A 17,848-nucleotide genomic window follows, 5' to 3' on the forward strand; every position below is an offset into this window, starting at 1 on the left:
TCAATAGAGGCAGGAATTTGGCCTGCTTCCAATCTAGGGGAACTATGGCGGTCTGAAGAGACACATTAATCAAAGTGTTGACCTCTCGATTAACAACCTCAGCAACTGAGGCTAGCAACCTGTCCAAACAGGGAGCCGACGGAGAGCTGGACTTCAATGATTTGAGGATAGTCAAGGAGTCTTGCAGAGCAATGCGTGAAAATGCCGTCAAGGAGGGTAAAATGGAACGGCCGGATGAAGAAATTTCAAGGGAAGAATTCCCTACAGGAGCAATAGTGCTGATCTCGAGATTCGCCTGAATCTTATCAATGAAGAAACTGGACAGTTTCTCACACCAGGCGGCAAAGGCAGGTAAAGTAATGGTCTCAGCGCTGGGGGCTAGGAAGCTCTGCACAATAGAAAAAATGTCTTTGGCATTATTTTCAGAGAGAGCTATACGCTCAGCATAGTACAGGCTCTTCACTTGGAGTATAGATGCATAATATACTTTCTGTGCTTTCCTTAGTGCCGCTTTGGTTAGAGGACAATATGACAGTCTCCAGCATCAATATAATTTTTGACAGTGATGTTTCTACACTTTAAATTCGTTAGAAAACCATGGTTTAGAAGGGTAATCTCTAGGTTGCCTATCCAACGAGGGGGGGATGGATGCTCAACCACCTGCGAGATCCAACTAGTGAAGCCCTCTGTACTCTCCTGCATATGTAAGGCCTGAGCAATAGAGTTCAATATTTATTTATACCCCTAGCCTAATGATAGACATTTCCTTCAATATACACAGGGCATTTAATGTTATCACAATAATGTTGTTCCAAGGTAGATTTGGGTAAAGGACAGGGATCCTCCTGACATTAACAGACCCCTTTCCTGAACACTAATACACTTAGAAATTGATGCAGATAAGTGCAGAGAGTATATACAAAAACACTGAGGGTTCACCACTGAGAACCTATCAGAGCTGTGCTTGAAACCTGCTCCTCCCCAACTCGTATTTCTCAATTGTGCGACAAGTCCTACAAGGCCAGAGAATATTGCGGCTCATTTGTAAGTCATTTGTTTCCAAAGAAAGGGTGTGTCCGTATCTTGTGACTGGCCCTGTGAGCCTGTATGTTCAGCATCAGCAGCAGGCAGGTGGCTTACTAATTAAGCAAGTCCAATCTAACAAAGTTAGAAAATAATTTATAAGAAATTAATGGAAGGCCAACATTAACATGCATGGCTTCTTTATACCTTCGCATAATCTCTGTTACCAGGAAGCTACTATGGGAGCAAAACAATAGCCAGACTGAGGGTCCATTCCAAATCACTCCAGTGAGGTCTGAAACATAGGTCAAACTTCTGATAAGGAAAGGCCTTCTTGCATGGATAAGACGAAGCCATGTTGGTCACTGTGATGTGTAGCAGTGTCACTGCATATGTCCCAGTGAGTCTTGGCCAGTACCTAATCACCCGAAAGTCACTGCGCTCCAGACACCTAAACATAACTCCATGGAAAAAAATGAAAATATTGTTTTGGAAATTGAAAAGGCTTTTCTTACAGTGTCTATTGAAGAGATGCAAAATATTAGTCTCCAACACACTAGGCAAACAATATGGCATCGTGTTCTCACGTCATTTGGCTTTGTTGTGCGCATGTTAGTGTGTGAACTTGGGTGTCCTGCCCAACCTATAGATAAAAAACTGTGATTCTAATGGGTTGCTCTTATGACGAATGAATGTTTTTGTTCTGTAAGGAGGCGAAGAGTGTGTGTCACTAAGAGGTCTCCTGTAACAAACTGGATGCTTCTAGTCAAAGATAAACAGAACCGGGCTTCACGATAGCCAGACACAAAGCAGAACCTAATTCTGTCACTACAAGGGTTTCCCTTTAATCCCCATGGAGCTTACTGAAAGAATTCGGTCAGCTAAATTTCAAAGCTAGAAAAACAGTAATACAATCTGGTGTCAGGTGCCCGATTCAGAGCCACACGTTCTGGCCGTGTTCCTACTCTCACATACCCCATTCTGTGGTCTTTCCTTAAAATACACAACCCCTAAGCCCTCTTTTATTTGCTTTGTAACTATCTGCGCTGAGGCCTTTAGATCATGCGTGACCACTCACCAGCTGTGGTGTGTGACACTTTAACTCGAGTGCGGCCATAGCACAACTGTAGTTTAATGTCAGGCACTAAATTTTGGCTCGGCTTCCTACAACCCGCAAGATAAATATTTATTTAAGTAAGTTTAGCTGCTGTCTGGACTCCATGTGTGAATTCTCCAAATGGCCACGTTCCTGTGGCCAGATGTTCATAAAACGTCTTCAGTTTCATTGGTTCCGCCATCTCAGTATACTACATCTAATTTATTCATTGAGCATTTCACGACTTTACAAATAGTTTGACCTTTAAACTCTGTATAAAAAGAGTGACACGCTCACAGTGTAATGTGATAACCAGTTTTTTTTGGATGACTAGCATTGGTTATCCTATCAGGTGGCTTTTTTGGAAAACAAGTGACTCAAATGGGTCAAGCTTGTCTGGGAGTGCAAAATGGCCTACAGACTAGTTTATATTTCACTGGAGTTTTTAAACTGGTTACAGATAGCAAGGTGGCTCAGTGAGATGAATGCATTCTGAAGGTCACAAATTAGAATCCCAGCAAGGCAGGCTCGGCCTTCTTTCCTTCTGAAATCAGTAAATTATGTAATAAAACTGGGTAATAACAGCTTATGTTATTTAATGTGCCTAGCAATGTGGGAAGTAAGATATGAAGAGCTACAAAAAACTCTATTGTTCGTAAGATACATGGTATAATATTGGAGCTCCAGTTGATAATAAACATCCTCAATAGAAGCTTAGCGTTTCACTGGGCATTGATGAAGGATAACAAAGAGAAGTGGGAAATAGTTAAATAGGGTTCTCTTGAAATATGATAACCTGGAGTGTTCCAGCTGCCTCTAAAATTTGTTCACTGCACATATGAGTTTAGAGGAATTTTATTATGGTGTTGCGAGAAGCTGGGAACCGTTTTGTAAAGTCACGTCAACTGTAAGGGATAAAATGCCAATGACAATAGCTATAGGAAGTTGTGAGGCTGGGAACAGCCCCGCTTTTATGGGGGGGTATCAACGTGGTCAATATCTCAGATGAATAAAATGATGAGAAGTGTTATTATAAATGGGTCACTAAATTCCAGAAACACAATAAAGTGTGCTGCATAAAGTGACACCAAATGTTTTTTAATGGTGGCGTAAAAAGGGACATAGCAAGTTAAAAACAGTGTTACTAAATATTCGAAAGAAGAAATTTGAGAAGCATTTATAAGGAAACTATTTAGAAATTCAGACCTGTAAGTGAGACTGAGAGAAAGCAAGTTTCTTTAGCGAGTATGTGGCTAATACCAGGTCTGTGGAATCTACTTTTTCGAGAAATGCTGAAATGATCGAACAGGGATTGAACCTCTCTTACAGCATCCAGCCCAAAAGATATTTCAGCTCAATTTAAAAAAAAAAAGAAAAAAAGAAAAAATCCTTGGACTGGAATATCATTCCAATCTTAAGGGCTATTGTCTAAACAACTACCATTTCCGAAGCACATGCCAACCCAATGAAAGAAGTGAGGATTGGGAGAGTACATATATCATACTATGAGTCTTGTATCATAATTTCATTTGTGGGAATACATACGGCAATCATTTTGCACCCCTAACGTTCTTAAATTGGTGTAGATGGTCGGTATCCAATTCTTATTGAGTCTGGATTAGGGTCTGTTACCGATTACCTTATTACACTGAACAGTTTTGGCCAGATGCACAGAAACAGTGACTGTAAGCAATTATTCTGCTACTACCTGGGAAACTGCGCAGCTTTGGAGAAGTTGGGTTACATCATCCTCTGGCGTAAACTGGAGATCTCTGCTTCTGAGAAAGAATTAGTGTCAGTGTTGAAATTGCTGTGTCTGGATTGTCAGAGAGAATTGTATTGCATTATGGCAGTTGCAGGGCCATTCACAACTGATGGACACTGCATTTCTTCTGTTCATGCCTCTGAAGTTTCCAGTGTATCCATGCACTAGAATGGATTTCTGTCTCCAATAACAGCTCTACTGGAACTTTTGCTGCATATCCAAATACTGTGGCTTGAAGATGTATCTCAATGTAGCTCTACAGGGACATATGATAATATGGGAATATTCTTTCCTAAACTTGCACCACCAACTATCTTCAACATTACGGATTCCATGACATCCCTTCGTTTAATCGTGTAGACGTCATTTGTTCAATGGCATTTTAATGTTTTGAAATGCTGCACAAGCCCTTATACAATTTGAACATTCCAGTCCTCTGTTTACCAATAATGCCTTTAGATTATCAAGTACAATTGTAGCTAGCTCATAGCATTCAACAGAATCCCTATCATCTTTTATTAGAAATGTCAAATCAGATATTTTAGAATATTGCTAAATAGTTCGGTAATAAAAGAAATACACTTCTGAACCAAATTTATGGCATTCTAGGGGTGAAAGAATAGATTATGTTCCTCTCTCAAAGGGAAAATCAGACGGAAGAAATTCAGAAAGCCACTATGCTCGATAGCAAACATATGATTGGTTATCTATCTGTCCAGAATGTTTGAGTCTGGAATCAAGATTTACAATAAATGAGACCACTTAAGGCATTCTCGATTCATCTGATCAAGTCAGATACTGCATGAAACCAAACAAACTAGTAATGCATGGCTAATGAAAGAAATAGATCAAATATTGACCTGTACTGCATTGCACTTTTTTGTCTTCAAATCTTTCATCTTCACACCAGGTGCAAATGTATCCTATCTGCATTTAATTGGCGTCTGCAAACATTTATTTAAGATGCAAATAGCGGCATGATATGCTATTGAAAGGGCGAGATTTTGATCGATACCTTATATCTATTGATCCAAACCTCGATCTGGTCGACTGAACCTTTATTGCCTGTCTTGGAAGGAAACAGTACACCTATCTGCAAATTAGTTCACCCAAGAAAGGACTCTACTCTCAAAGATCACGAACAACTTCTAGGTTTCAAAAGTTTATTGTAAAGATATAATGAGCTGCAAATACAAGCATCTCAGAATGAGATTCACGAGATACACAGGTCCAATTACATACATGTGCTCTCGAAAAGCCCTCAGACGAGCAACAGAAATCACTAACACAAGTTCTAAAAATAGCAAAGCTATCAGCATAGACGCATATCTCTCCTTCATTTAGGTTGGAGGAAAACAAACACAGGTTAGGCGTCCCTACCCTGTTCTAGATGGTATCCCTACTTAACCAAATCCCAACCTAACAAAGGTGTCAGCAATGAATGACCCCCAAGGGAAGTCACCCACTCTAAGTCTCTTGGTGAAAACCTAAAGTTCTCCAGTCATGACCCCTCACTGCCTACCCATCCGCTCTCTAAAGGGTCCTCAGGTCTCTGCTCTAACTCCACCCAGGGGTGCTGTCCCTAATACAAAACAGTCAACAACATTTGAGACGCCCCTTGCGAAACGCCTCTCACGTGGTGCAACTTCAGGCTTTTTCCATGATGCTTTGTATTGGGCCTCAGACGTTAGAGTTGACCTTGCTTCTCAGTCTCTTCTCCGGCCCGCTGATACCCCTTAAACATTCCAGAACCCTCCTCCATGTCTGGGCCGTCTACTGAACAGACCTCTATTCATTCACTTATAATTGGATCCCCCCTTTCCTGTTGCAGACAGATATCTGCCGCCAAGAACCCAACTCTCATAGACTTCTAAAAAGGCTTGCAACATTTCTCAGCCCAGACATGTACGTGTAAATCACTGCTAAAACATTTCAGGCCTACAATATTTCACATTATGATTATAGCATTCAATTTCTTCATTTAATTAAAGCATGTTAAAACTCTTATTCTATTATTTAGAAAACATTACTCTAAATCATGGCCCATTAATGCAATGACCAAAAACGTTAAACAATCTGTGTCGTGAAAAGAAACACCTTCCCTTTTAGCTCCAGCTCTGGCCCTGAGGCCTACCACGTTCTGCGTTTTACCACAGACCATCTTATATGTTAACAGCTACACGACATAGATTCAAAATAATCACGTCTAATAAAATCATATAATGTCACACATTTCTGTATTAGTTCCACTTCTACTTAAATCTCTATATTAGCTATACATTTAGAATATAATTTCAGATACTATTAGCACTCATGGCATTTCTCATCATGACTTGTGCTTACTATAGGTAAGTGTGATGTACTCATACATTTATATCAGTTTGCGCTCTCTCAGTTCCCCCCTTTGATGACCTCTCGGGGTCATCACTAACATTTAAACTGCAGTTATTGCTGGCATTCTCTGCGCTTCCAGAGCTCTCAGGCTCCTGTACTGATTATCTTGTATGGCAGCCAATCTCTGCAACTGTTCTCTTTGGGCCCTTTCTGACCTTCTTGCTCTGTACCATTTGAATACCCTCACCAATCCCCACAATATTATCCCACAGATCAATATTATGATGATAGGCTTTAGGATATACCAAATAAAGCTTTTGCCTAAGGTGGAAAACCACCCTCCAACTGTACTCATTCCGTGGCCCACCTTTTCCCAGACATTTTCTCTACTCAAGTCTTCGATCTCTTTGTGTATATTAGTTATGTTCTTAATAACTTTCTCAAGGGGTTTTGAAAGGTCTGGAATGTAAGTGCAACATTCCTGAACCTTCAAAGCCTTACAGACTCCGCCCTCTTTTGCTAATAAGACATCTAATGCAAGCCGATTTTGAAGAACCATAGCCCTTATCGATTGCATCTCTCCTTCTACCAGCATTAAGGACTGAGCAGTGCTGGCAGACAACCTGTCGACAACTGTTGCCAGTCGTCTAATTTTAACATCATTAAGGATTATTCCCAAAAGAGGGAACATAGCTCCAAAGACATCTCCAACCATTTCTGCATCGCCTAAATCTCTCCTTCCCCTCGATGATGTCTGGCCCTCAATGATCAATAAGTCTTGTGCATGATATATTTTGGGGAAGACAATTGCCAAGTAACATGATCCATACCAGTTGTCAGGTAGTCTCACGTAAGCATTTCTTCCACATACAAAATACACATTTGGAATCACTTGCATTCCCTTCAGGAAATCCTTAGTGTAGTACTCTAAATTAAAAGCATGTTCACAGTCAACTTCACCCACGTATACATTTTCATAATACGTTTTGGCTCGGTGAAGACATAACTTTCCTCTCTGCGCTTTATCTAAAGCTATTGGACCACTACTACCCTTTCTCTTATGTGACTTCTCTTCCTCGGTCCAATCTAATTTCCCTTGTCCTGATTTTTTCAAAATCTTTTGTCTCCTGTAACGATCATCCACCTGCCCTATGAACTTTTTCTCGACTTCTGACACCTTGCATGTCAGATTATTTCTACGGGCATGTGAAGTATCTAAGGTAATCCAAGGAATGAAGAACTTGGCCAATCTGTCTTCACTCTTCCAGTAATCCCATTTATTCATCTGCTTATAATTCGGGACTTCTGGCAACACAGAATCATAATTGGAGAAATAGTATTCAAAACTATCTCTCTCATAAAATATACTAAGCAATAAGCTACATGTAATGCCATATGTCAGAGGGAGGTGATGATATCGAATTCCTTCATCTACAGACGCAGGCAACTGCATGCAGACGTAGCAATCCTTAACCTCCATGGCATCCACGTATTCATACAAAAGTTTAGCATAAGCATTTGACCTAAAGTCTCCTTGGGACTCGTCTACATGTAACCTGCGGGCTTCTGCAGCCAATAACGCTTTCTCTTGAGTGTTTTCCCTTTTCTCACCTGCAACAGTGGGTGTAAGTGTAACTACAGAATTCGCATCAGTTACCTTTACCTCTTCCTCATGTCCCTTTACATAAGAAATTGTTACCACTAAAGCTATTAATATTATCACTCCTACTATTAGTGTACCTATTATACATTTAGCTCTGCGGTTCGGGGTGCCGGCCTCCATTTCGTCAGACAATCTAGCTTTTCCCTTTCTCTTTGCAAGAATCCACACAGCTGGAGGCTGACAGCCTTTTTCGCAAAAAAAGTCCTTTCACAGTTCAAAAAGACAACCCTAGCCCTTCTCCATCCACTCAAGGGATTCCCTAAAATTCTCTGCTTCCTGGGCGCTAGGTAATCTTCTTTTCTTCTACTTGCTTTATTTACAAAGTCCTTTAACAATCGACTATTAGATTTGTGGTTGCAGCTTCAATAGCATAGTTCAATATTTCCATGCGAAGAGTATGCTCTTCATGTGCTGTTATCGTGGTACCAAAGTCGGGGAATTTCAATTCTGTAAGAAACATGTGTTTTAACTTGCTGAGGCGGGGAGGTCTGGGGAGCACGAATGTTAGTGACCCTTCTTGTTCGACACCGGGTACCAACAGTTGTATTTCCACGGTGATAATGGGCTCAGAACTGGACACCACCACCGCTCGGATCCTCCCTGTCTCCGGTTTCACAGACATTTGTCGCCAGATATGTCCACTCAGGTGTGGAGTATCTTCTGTTAGGCACACGCACTCTTCTTGACCTTCTTCGGTCTGGTGCTTCAGCGCCCTGAGCACCTTCTTCTGGGTCTGAGTCTTCTGATATCGGAGGAAGGGTTGCTTCTGGAGTTGACCTCAGGCTAGAACTTCTTCTTTGCGGCCAATTTGCTTCTCCACGTGCCCTTCTACTCCTTCTCCTTCTGGTCTGTTCTCGCTCTCTTTCAGACCTGTCAGGGTCAGACTCGTACTCCCAGCTGTCTTCTCCTTCTGTAGCGTCTTCTGTTTCGCTGTTGTACTGACCGTCCTCAGCTTGGTCAGACTCGTTCCCTGCTTCCACTGGCACCTCTACAGCTTGGCTAGCCCCCTCTATGGCTTCTTGGTCCTCTGCTGGACGTCCATTCGAGAGAGGAGCTGTTTCCAGAGGTGCTGGAACCCTTTTCGTATGCGACGCGTGTATCCAGTTGGGCAGGCCTCCCACCTTTACAGCTGTACTTGTGATCAGGATGACCTGGTAGGGCCCACGCCAACGAATATCCAAGCAGCTTCTTCTCACATGTTTCTTCACCAGGACCCAGTCCCCCGGATACAGGTCATGGCAAGGGCCCTGGCACGCTGGAACCTCTGCAGCCTGCACCTGAAGGGACACAGAACGCATGGCGTCAGACAGCCCCTTACAATAGTCCAGGATCATATCATCTGTGATATTTAACAGTGCAGTAGCTGGAATAGATGGCAGTCTCATTGCTCTCCCCATTAACACCTCATGTGGTGACAACCCTGTTCTTCTGTCTGGGGTACTACGAAGGCTCATGAGTACTAATGGCAGGGCGTCAGGCCAATTCAGGGTCGTTGAGGAGCAAACTTTCGCTATTCTGGACTTGATCGTGCCATTAATTTGTTCCACAATTCCTGAGGCTTCTGGTCGGTAACTGCAATGGAGTTTTTGGTCTATATTCAGTGCAACACAAATCATCTTCACAAGCTCGCTGTTAAAATGTGTTCCCCTATCTGATTCCAAAAAGGCCGGCACCCCGAACCGAGGGATAAGTTCTCTAAGCAGTAACTTAGCCACTGTGAGGGTGTCGCACCTACGTGTAGGGTATGCCTCAACCCATCTGGAGAACACACAAACAACCACCAAGACATAGCGGAGGCGGTTGCATCTTGGCATTTCAATGAAATCTATCTGCATTCTGTTGAATGGACCTCCAGACCTTCCTATGTGACTTAGTGCAACTGGTGTTCTTTTCCCTACATTCAGCTGCTGGCAGGTCACACAACGCTGGCACACTGCTTCTGCTGCTATTCTAAACTTAGGATTGTACCAAGTCTGTCTAAACACTCTCAGCATAGCATCTCTCCCTAAGTGTACGGGACCATGTATGAGTCTAGCCATTGGACTCACCATCTCATTGGGCAACACTGCTCTGCCGTCTGCTGAGACCCAAAAATGAGTCTCACCCACTACACATCCTGCCTTTACCCATGTTTCCTTTTCTGAATCAGGAGCATTTTCTTGCATGGTTGACAATTCATCCCAAGTATCAACAGTTTCCAGTATCATGGCTAATTCAGTTCTCACATTTATTCCACCCACATCCACCTCTGTGAAAGAGTAACCTTGTTCTGCGCAATACCGCGCAACTTCATCAGCATATCTATTGCCTTTCGAAACAAAGTCCTCATTTTTGGTATGTGCGATGCACTTTACAACTGCGATACTTGCTGGACATTGCAATGCTTCTAACAACAAGCGCACAAACTCTCCATTGCGAATGGGAGAGCCTGAAGAAGTCATGAACCCTCTTTGAGACCATAACTGCCCGTAATCATGAACTACCCCAAACCCGTATTGGCTGTCGGTGTAGATGGTGACTCGAATTTGATTGCCTGCTAAGCAAGCACGTGTTAGGGCAATAATCTCGGCTACCTGAGCGGAGTGTACTCCTTCCAGGCACCCAGCTTCCACAACTCCTTCAATTGTACAAACAGCATAAGCTGCTCTCAACTGCCCAACTTCGTCTCTTACACATGAGCCATCGACAAAGAAAACTTCATCTGGGTCCGTCAGTGGCTCATCCACGATGTCGGGTCTGGGTTTGGTGCATAGTTCAGTCACATCGAGACAGTCATGGTCTGTATATTCATCATCATCATCAATATCATTTGGAAGTGGCATTAAGGTAGCAGGGTTCAAAACAGAGCATCTCTTGAGGGTCACGTTCTCTGCAGCAAGAATAACTTGCTCATAGCGCGTGAGCCTGCTATTGGTCAGATGCTGTGTTTTGGTCCTGGTCATCAACAGTTCAACAGAATGTGGCACGCACACCTCTAACGGGTGCCCCATAACAATATTTTCACATCTCTCAATGCTGACACCCGTTGCAGCAACGGATTTGAGACATCCGGGCAACGCTGCGGCTACTGGGTCTAAAGTAGCCGAGAAATAAGCAACTGGTCTACGGGCATTCCCATGGATTTGGACCAACACAGACAACGCACAACCTTCTCTCTCACAACAGTAAAGAAAGAATTGTTTATTGTAATCAGGCATTCCCAATGCCGGAGCACGACACAGGTCCTCTCGCAACTGTAGGAACGCCATCAAACAGTCTTTGTCCCATGGTACCGGATCACTCACCTCTTTGTGCGTCAGTTTTTGCAAGGGCTTTGCTTTCAGTGAAAAGTTCACGATCCACTGTCGGCAATAACCCACCATCCCTAGGAACATCCTGACCTCTCTCTGTGTCTGAGGCGCGTTCATTTTCATGATCGCCTCTATCCTGTCTGGTGACACCTTTCGTTTGCCTTTCTCAATTCTGTGTCCCAAGTACTGCACTTCTGTCAGGCAGTACTGCAATTTTCCCGGGGACACCTTGTGCCCATTGGCAGCTAGGTGATTTAACAAAGCAATGGAATCTTCCCTGCAAGCTTCTTCTGTTTCTGACGCCACAAGGAGGTCGTCTATGTACTGGACCAGAACTGACTTCTGGGGCAGCACTAGACTTTCAAGATTTTTCTTCAGAAGCTGGTTAAAGATCGATGGACTCTCTGTATACCCCTGAGGGATACGACACCATGTTAGGACGCGATTTTCCAGCTTAAATGCGAAAAGAAAATGGCTATCTTCGTCCAAAGGGATCGAAAAGAAAGCCTGACAAAGATCTATCACAGTGAACCACTCTGCTTGGAATGGAATCTGAAACAGTATCACTGATGGATTCGGTACCACTGGACAACATGAAACGACTATGTTATTAATCTTTCGAAGGTCCTGCACTATCCGAAATTTCCCATTTGGTTTCTGCAGACCCATAATCGGGGAGTTACATGGACTACCCACGATTTCTTTCAGTATTCCCTGTTTAATCATGGACTCGATCACGGGTTTTATGCCTGCAATCGTTTCTGGAGTCAATTTATACTGGGGTGTTCTTGGGAACTCAGCATGCGGTTTCACTACAATTTTCACTGGGTCCACCCCTTTGACTAATCCAATCTCTTCCCCAGTGAAATCCCATACCTCTGATGCCACTGTCTCTCTCAAATCCCAGGGAAGCTCGTCTACTGTCAAAGTAGGGTACAGCTCCACACATATTCTTGAGTTTGCAACTTTGAAATCTGCATCATCATCATTAGTCAATACCTCCACTCCCTGGGGTGTACAATATATAGTACAATTCAATTTGCACAACAGGTCTCTTCCTAGCAGACACACAGGGCTTGAATCGCAAACCACAAATTGGTGCTCATCGCTGTACTTCCCTATTTTCACCTGTACCGGTTCTGTCAATTGGCTGGTTATTCTCCTGTTTGCGACCCCTACCACCTGTATGGTCTCTCCAGACATGGGCAGGTCTGGAACTGCAGCTGATCTGATCGTGGATCTAGTGGCTCCTGTGTCCACCAGAAATGTCGTAGGGCACCCTGCTACTTCTGCTTCCACATAGGGTCCCCTCTGATCTACCTCTAAGGCTGCCCCAAGGGTGCAGTCTTCTCTTTCCACTCTCTGTCCGGTTAATGGGTCCACATAATAGCATTCTTCACCTTCCACAAACAGGGGCATTTGTCTATAGGTCTTACCCATACTCCCTACTCGAGGAGGTTGCGGGAACTGGGCTCGGGGAGGAGCCCCCCCCCCTTTGAGCACCTTTCCTTGGTATGGCGTCGCCCCTCTCATAGGTGCGCTCTGGACCTCTTCCTCCTCTATCTCTTGCTCTCCTATCTCTACATTGTAAGGGCACTCGCGTTTCCAATGCCCCAACTCGTTGCACTGGTGACACCTAGTCGTTTTCTTCAAGGTAGCTATGTCTACTCTGGGTCTGAAGGTAGTACTCTCCTCATTACCCTTGTTCTGACTGTACTGCTTCTTACCTCCTGTACCTGTCCCTTGCTGCTGTTGTTGCGGTCCCCCCTTTCCTGCTGCCTGCAATTGTACCACCATCAGCTTCTCTTTTAGTTTCTTAGCCTTGGAGTCTACCTCATCACAGCAGTACCTGGCATATCTCAGTATTTCATCTAGGGGTCTACTTTGCCAACAAATCGAGTGTTGCTGAATCATTAAACTAATATCCGGTCTCAGTCCCAGGACGAACTTGGACACGAATTGCCCTATGTCCTTTGGATCCATTACATCCAAGCCGCTATACTGTTTAAACGCCTTCAGCAATCTCTCGTAATATTCATGGACTGTCTCTTTGGGTTCCTGTCTCGTTCTGTCTATTCTGACCCAATCTATGTCTTGCATTGGCACTTTTTCTTTCAGCCAAGTCATCACTCTCTCGAATTTTGCCATCACGATCTCGGACGGCCCATTAGTCCTAGCATCTCTCTCTGGCTCCGTTGTGGGCCACTCAGCGCTAACCTTGCATGCTGTCCACAGATCTCCTGGTACTACAATGTCAAACAGCGTGTTCAGATCTATCCATAGGACTTTTGAGATCTTTACAAACCTCTCGACTTGCTTGTACCACTCCACGGGGCTCTCTCGTAACTTGGGGAAAGATGTGGTAAAAGCAGCTAAATCTCCCCTACTCCAAGGGACATGTACATAGCTTCCATTGGCAACTTCACGCAAAGGGTAAGCTTCTATTCCCTGCTGTCCTGGTGTTATACCAAACATGCTTCTTCTGCCGGTCCCTTTCTTGGACCACCTTTCTTCCCATTTATCTAGTGCCCTCCATGTCCTTATTCCAGTAATCAGTTCCCTTATGTGTGTTTTCAGCCCAATCGTTCTCCTCTCGTCTAGGTCTCGATCTGAGTAATGTAGCCTGTGGTTACCCTGTAATGCTTTGGTTCTTGACAAGTCCACCATATATTTGCCTGCTAGTTCGACTAACTTCTCATGGACTGCTCTCGCCTTTCGTGTGATGTCCTTTGCCATATACAGTATTTCATCCTGTTCATACATTTCCATTCTTTCTAAAGGCAGGGTACCATCTACCATGTCATCCAGATCTGACCTTAAGCTGGAGACATCAAGTCTCTTGGCTTTTATCTCAGCTCGCAATATGTCTTTTGAAGGGGGCTCCCTGGTCTCCCTACCATCCCAACTTCGAGCTCTGCGTTTGGGCTCAGGAGAATTAATGGGTGGCCTCCCTTGCTCCCATCTCTCCAGGTCCCATGCTCGGCCATCCAATCTTGGAAGGTGATGGAACACGGGCCTTTTATCCCTACTCTCTCTCTGCCCACTCTCGTCTTCTTCTCTCCTCTCACCGCACATCTCTCTGTTATTTTCCCTCTGGTCGCTACACTCCCTTTGCCTCGTATCGCTCAGTATCCGATACGATCCTTCCTGGTTCCCCATATTCCCTGGGCTGCGCTCATTTCTGTCATCACAGGGACTATGGTGCGACCTCTCACAACTCCCATTCTGTTCTCTGGTGCCAGGCACACAGTGTGGACACTTAAAGCTGTTCCTGTACTCTTGCGCCCTCCTCTCCCCTTCACTGAGTATTGGGCACGCCACCCCTCCATTCCCGGGGCCCCCGTTTTCCAGGTCTGTTCTACCTCCATTCCGGGCCCAATGGGTGACTCCCCTACTCCCTCTACAGTCCCACTCCGGGCTACTCTCCCCAGCCCCGCAGTGAGTCCGTGCTCTGCTGTCCTGACTTTCCCTTTCTGCTTCTGCAGCATTGATGCACTTTTGAGCCTTCTCTGCCTCATCCCACTGCTTCATGTACTCATTTAGCTCTTGAAAGGACTTTCGTCCAGATCCCCTCAGATCCATTGGCCATCTAGGGCCCCCAGGATCTCCTCCTGGGTCCCCTGCTGTGTGCATCGGGGTGCTCCACTCTCTGGGTATCGGCATCTGACTTGGGGAATTAGTGGTATCGTTCCTCCTTGCCTGCTCTGCTCTTTCTCTGTCTTTCCGTTTCCGTTCTTCCCCTTTTGCTCTCTCTTGGTCATATATCGATATTATAGGACCTATGGTAACAGGTACCTGTAGTGCATCTGGCAATGGGTAGGATGTGGCGCTTTCCGTTTCCGGCGCTCTTTGTACCACAAACCTACCGACCACCTGTTGCACCTGACTAGGCTGGAGCAACTCTTTCTTTGGCTCAGGATCCCACTCTGAACTGGGAAGCAGTCTATGCTCTCCTGCATTGCCCCCCTTTTCTCCTTCTGTATTCTCGACCTCTCCCCCTGCTCTATTATACGGGGGTGGCCTGTCTGTCAGTAATCTGTTTATCAGGCTGTCCTCTGTTTCGCTCTCATCATCTTCTTCTAGGGGGCTTTTATTTACTGGCGCCTCTAACACTGGGTACAGTTTATTTATTTCCAAATTATGCACTCTCCATCTTTTAGCATCCGCATCCCACCTGGCATCCTGTACTGCCCTTACCGAGCGTTTCACCCTTTCTTGTCGTCTGTTCATATTCCTTTCATGCGCTGCCCTAAGCCATGCCTCAAGGGCTTCAAACTGGGTTGGTCTAGGCAAGGGTCTCTTTGAGGTCATGACTGATTTCAATCGATGTAACACCTCTAATCTGAACGTCCCGTACTTCGGGAACGTCAGTTCCTCATTTCCTTCAGTAATCTTACTCCACTCTGATATCCAAAGGATCGTATGCAACCCAACATTTACTGCCATATAACGAGCTGGCGTACCCTCCGGCGGGGCTTCTTCCCCTTCATACGATCCTCGCCTCTCTTTCTTAAACAGTGCTTTCAACCATTTAAAACACTTCATAATTATGCGCACAAAATCCAGCCTCGCTACTCTGTTTACTTCCTGATGACAATCCACCAATCCTGTCGCGGCTTTTTTTGCTTGGCCTATCACAGCGCGGTTTTTCTCCTGTCGGCCAATCACGTCGCGACCCTGTATGACGTGTTCGCTAGCTGGCCTATCACAGCGCGGTCTTTCTCCGGTCAGCCAATCACTGCGCGACACCACCTGACGTCTCTTTTCTCCGCTTCGCAGCAGCACCCCTCCTTTCTCAACTCGTCTCCCGGTTATGCATGCGTCCCATTCATACACTGAAAAATGACTACTTCCGACCAAGCGGTCACTTCTCTCGACTGTACGTCCACAGTCTATCTGTAATTGTCAACACAACTGACGAGATGTCTATCGTCTCTCTGATAGGTTACTTACACACACAGTAACTTCCGACCAGCGTCCGTTACTCACGCACTCACTCTTACGTTCCCCCTATCTCGGTCTCTCGGGTGATCAATGGTACCTCATGACCCCCTTCACACTAGTTGACAATTACTCTGGGTGTCCGATACACCCGAACCACTTAAGCTCTCCTTGAACTTAAGATTTCCACCGGTTGCGCGCGCTCACAACCTGTTCCACAGTCACTCTACAGACATTCAACTCCGCCAGACATTACAACATAGATACAATACAAAACACCGCAATCTAACACGCATAACCCTTTATACTCACTCTCTCTGATACTGCTGCTTTTTCTGTCTCACGTCATCCGGATCTTCATCTGCGGGCTGTTCTTCCGATCATCGATTTCTAGGGGCCTTGGGGTAAGCTAACCTGGCCTAGGTCACCGTCCTCAAGAAGGCAACCATCCTCTATAGCTACCAACTGAAAGGGCGAGATTTTGATCGATACCTTATATCTATTGATCCAAACCTCGATCTGGTCGACTGAACCTTTATTGCCTGTCTTGGAAGGAAACAGTACACCTATCTGCAAATTAGTTCACCCAAGAAAGGACTCTACTCTCAAAGATCACGAACAACTTCTAGGTTTCAAAAGTTTATTGTAAAGATATAATGAGCTGCAAATACAAGCATCTCAGAATGAGATTCACGAGATACACAGGTCCAATTACATACATGTGCTCTCGAAAAGCCCTCAGACGAGCAACAGAAATCACTAACACAAGTTCTAAAAATAGCAAAGCTATCAGCATAGACGCATATCTCTCCTTCATTTAGGTTGGAGGAAAACAAACACAGGTTAGGCGTCCCTACCCTGTTCTAGATGGTATCCCTACTTAACCAAATCCCAACCTAACAAAGGTGTCAGCAATGAATGACCCCCAAGGGAAGTCACCCACTCTAAGTCTCTTGGTGAAAACCTAAAGTTCTCCAGTCATGACCCCTCACTGCCTACCCATCCGCTCTCTAAAGGGTCCTCAGGTCTCTGCTCTAACTCCACCCAGGGGTGCTGTCCCTAATACAAAACAGTCAACAACATTTGAGACGCCCCTTGCGAAACGCCTCTCACGTGGTGCAACTTCAGGCTTTTTCCATGATGCTTTGTATTGGGCCTCAGACGTTAGAGTTGACCTTGCTTCTCAGTCTCTTCTCCGGCCCGCTGATACCCCTTAAACATTCCAGAACCCTCCTCCATGTCTGGGCCGTCTACTGAACAGACCTCTATTCATTCACTTATAATTGGATCCCCCCTTTCCTGTTGCAGACAGATATCTGCCGCCAAGAACCCAACTCTCATAGACTTCTAAAAAGGCTTGCAACATTTCTCAGCCCAGACATGTACGTGTAAATCACTGCTAAAACATTTCAGGCCTACAATATTTCACATTATGATTATAGCATTCAATTTCTTCATTTAATTAAAGCATGTTAAAACTCTTATTCTATTATTTAGAAAACATTACTCTAAATCATGGCCCATTAATGCAATGACCAAAAACGTTAAACAATCTGTGTCGTGAAAAGAAACACCTTCCCTTTTAGCTCCAGCTCTGGCCCTGAGGCCTACCACGTTCTGCGTTTTACCACAGACCATCTTATATGTTAACAGCTACACGACATAGATTCAAAATAATCACGTCTAATAAAATCATATAATGTCACACATTTCTGTATTAGTTCCACTTCTACTTA

At 44.6% G+C, this 17,848-nt stretch overlaps 1 protein-coding gene across 1 annotated transcript in view; it reads right to left on the minus strand.

The window, feature by feature from the left end:
* Positions 1-17,848, minus strand: part of ROBO2 (roundabout guidance receptor 2) — an 803,551-nt gene that overhangs the window by 715,170 nt on the left and 70,533 nt on the right. The gene's annotated exons all lie outside the window — the stretch shown is intronic.

This window comes from Lissotriton helveticus, chromosome 8, assembly GCF_964261635.1.
Source record: "Lissotriton helveticus chromosome 8, aLisHel1.1, whole genome shotgun sequence".
Taxonomy (NCBI): domain Eukaryota; kingdom Metazoa; phylum Chordata; class Amphibia; order Caudata; family Salamandridae; genus Lissotriton; species Lissotriton helveticus.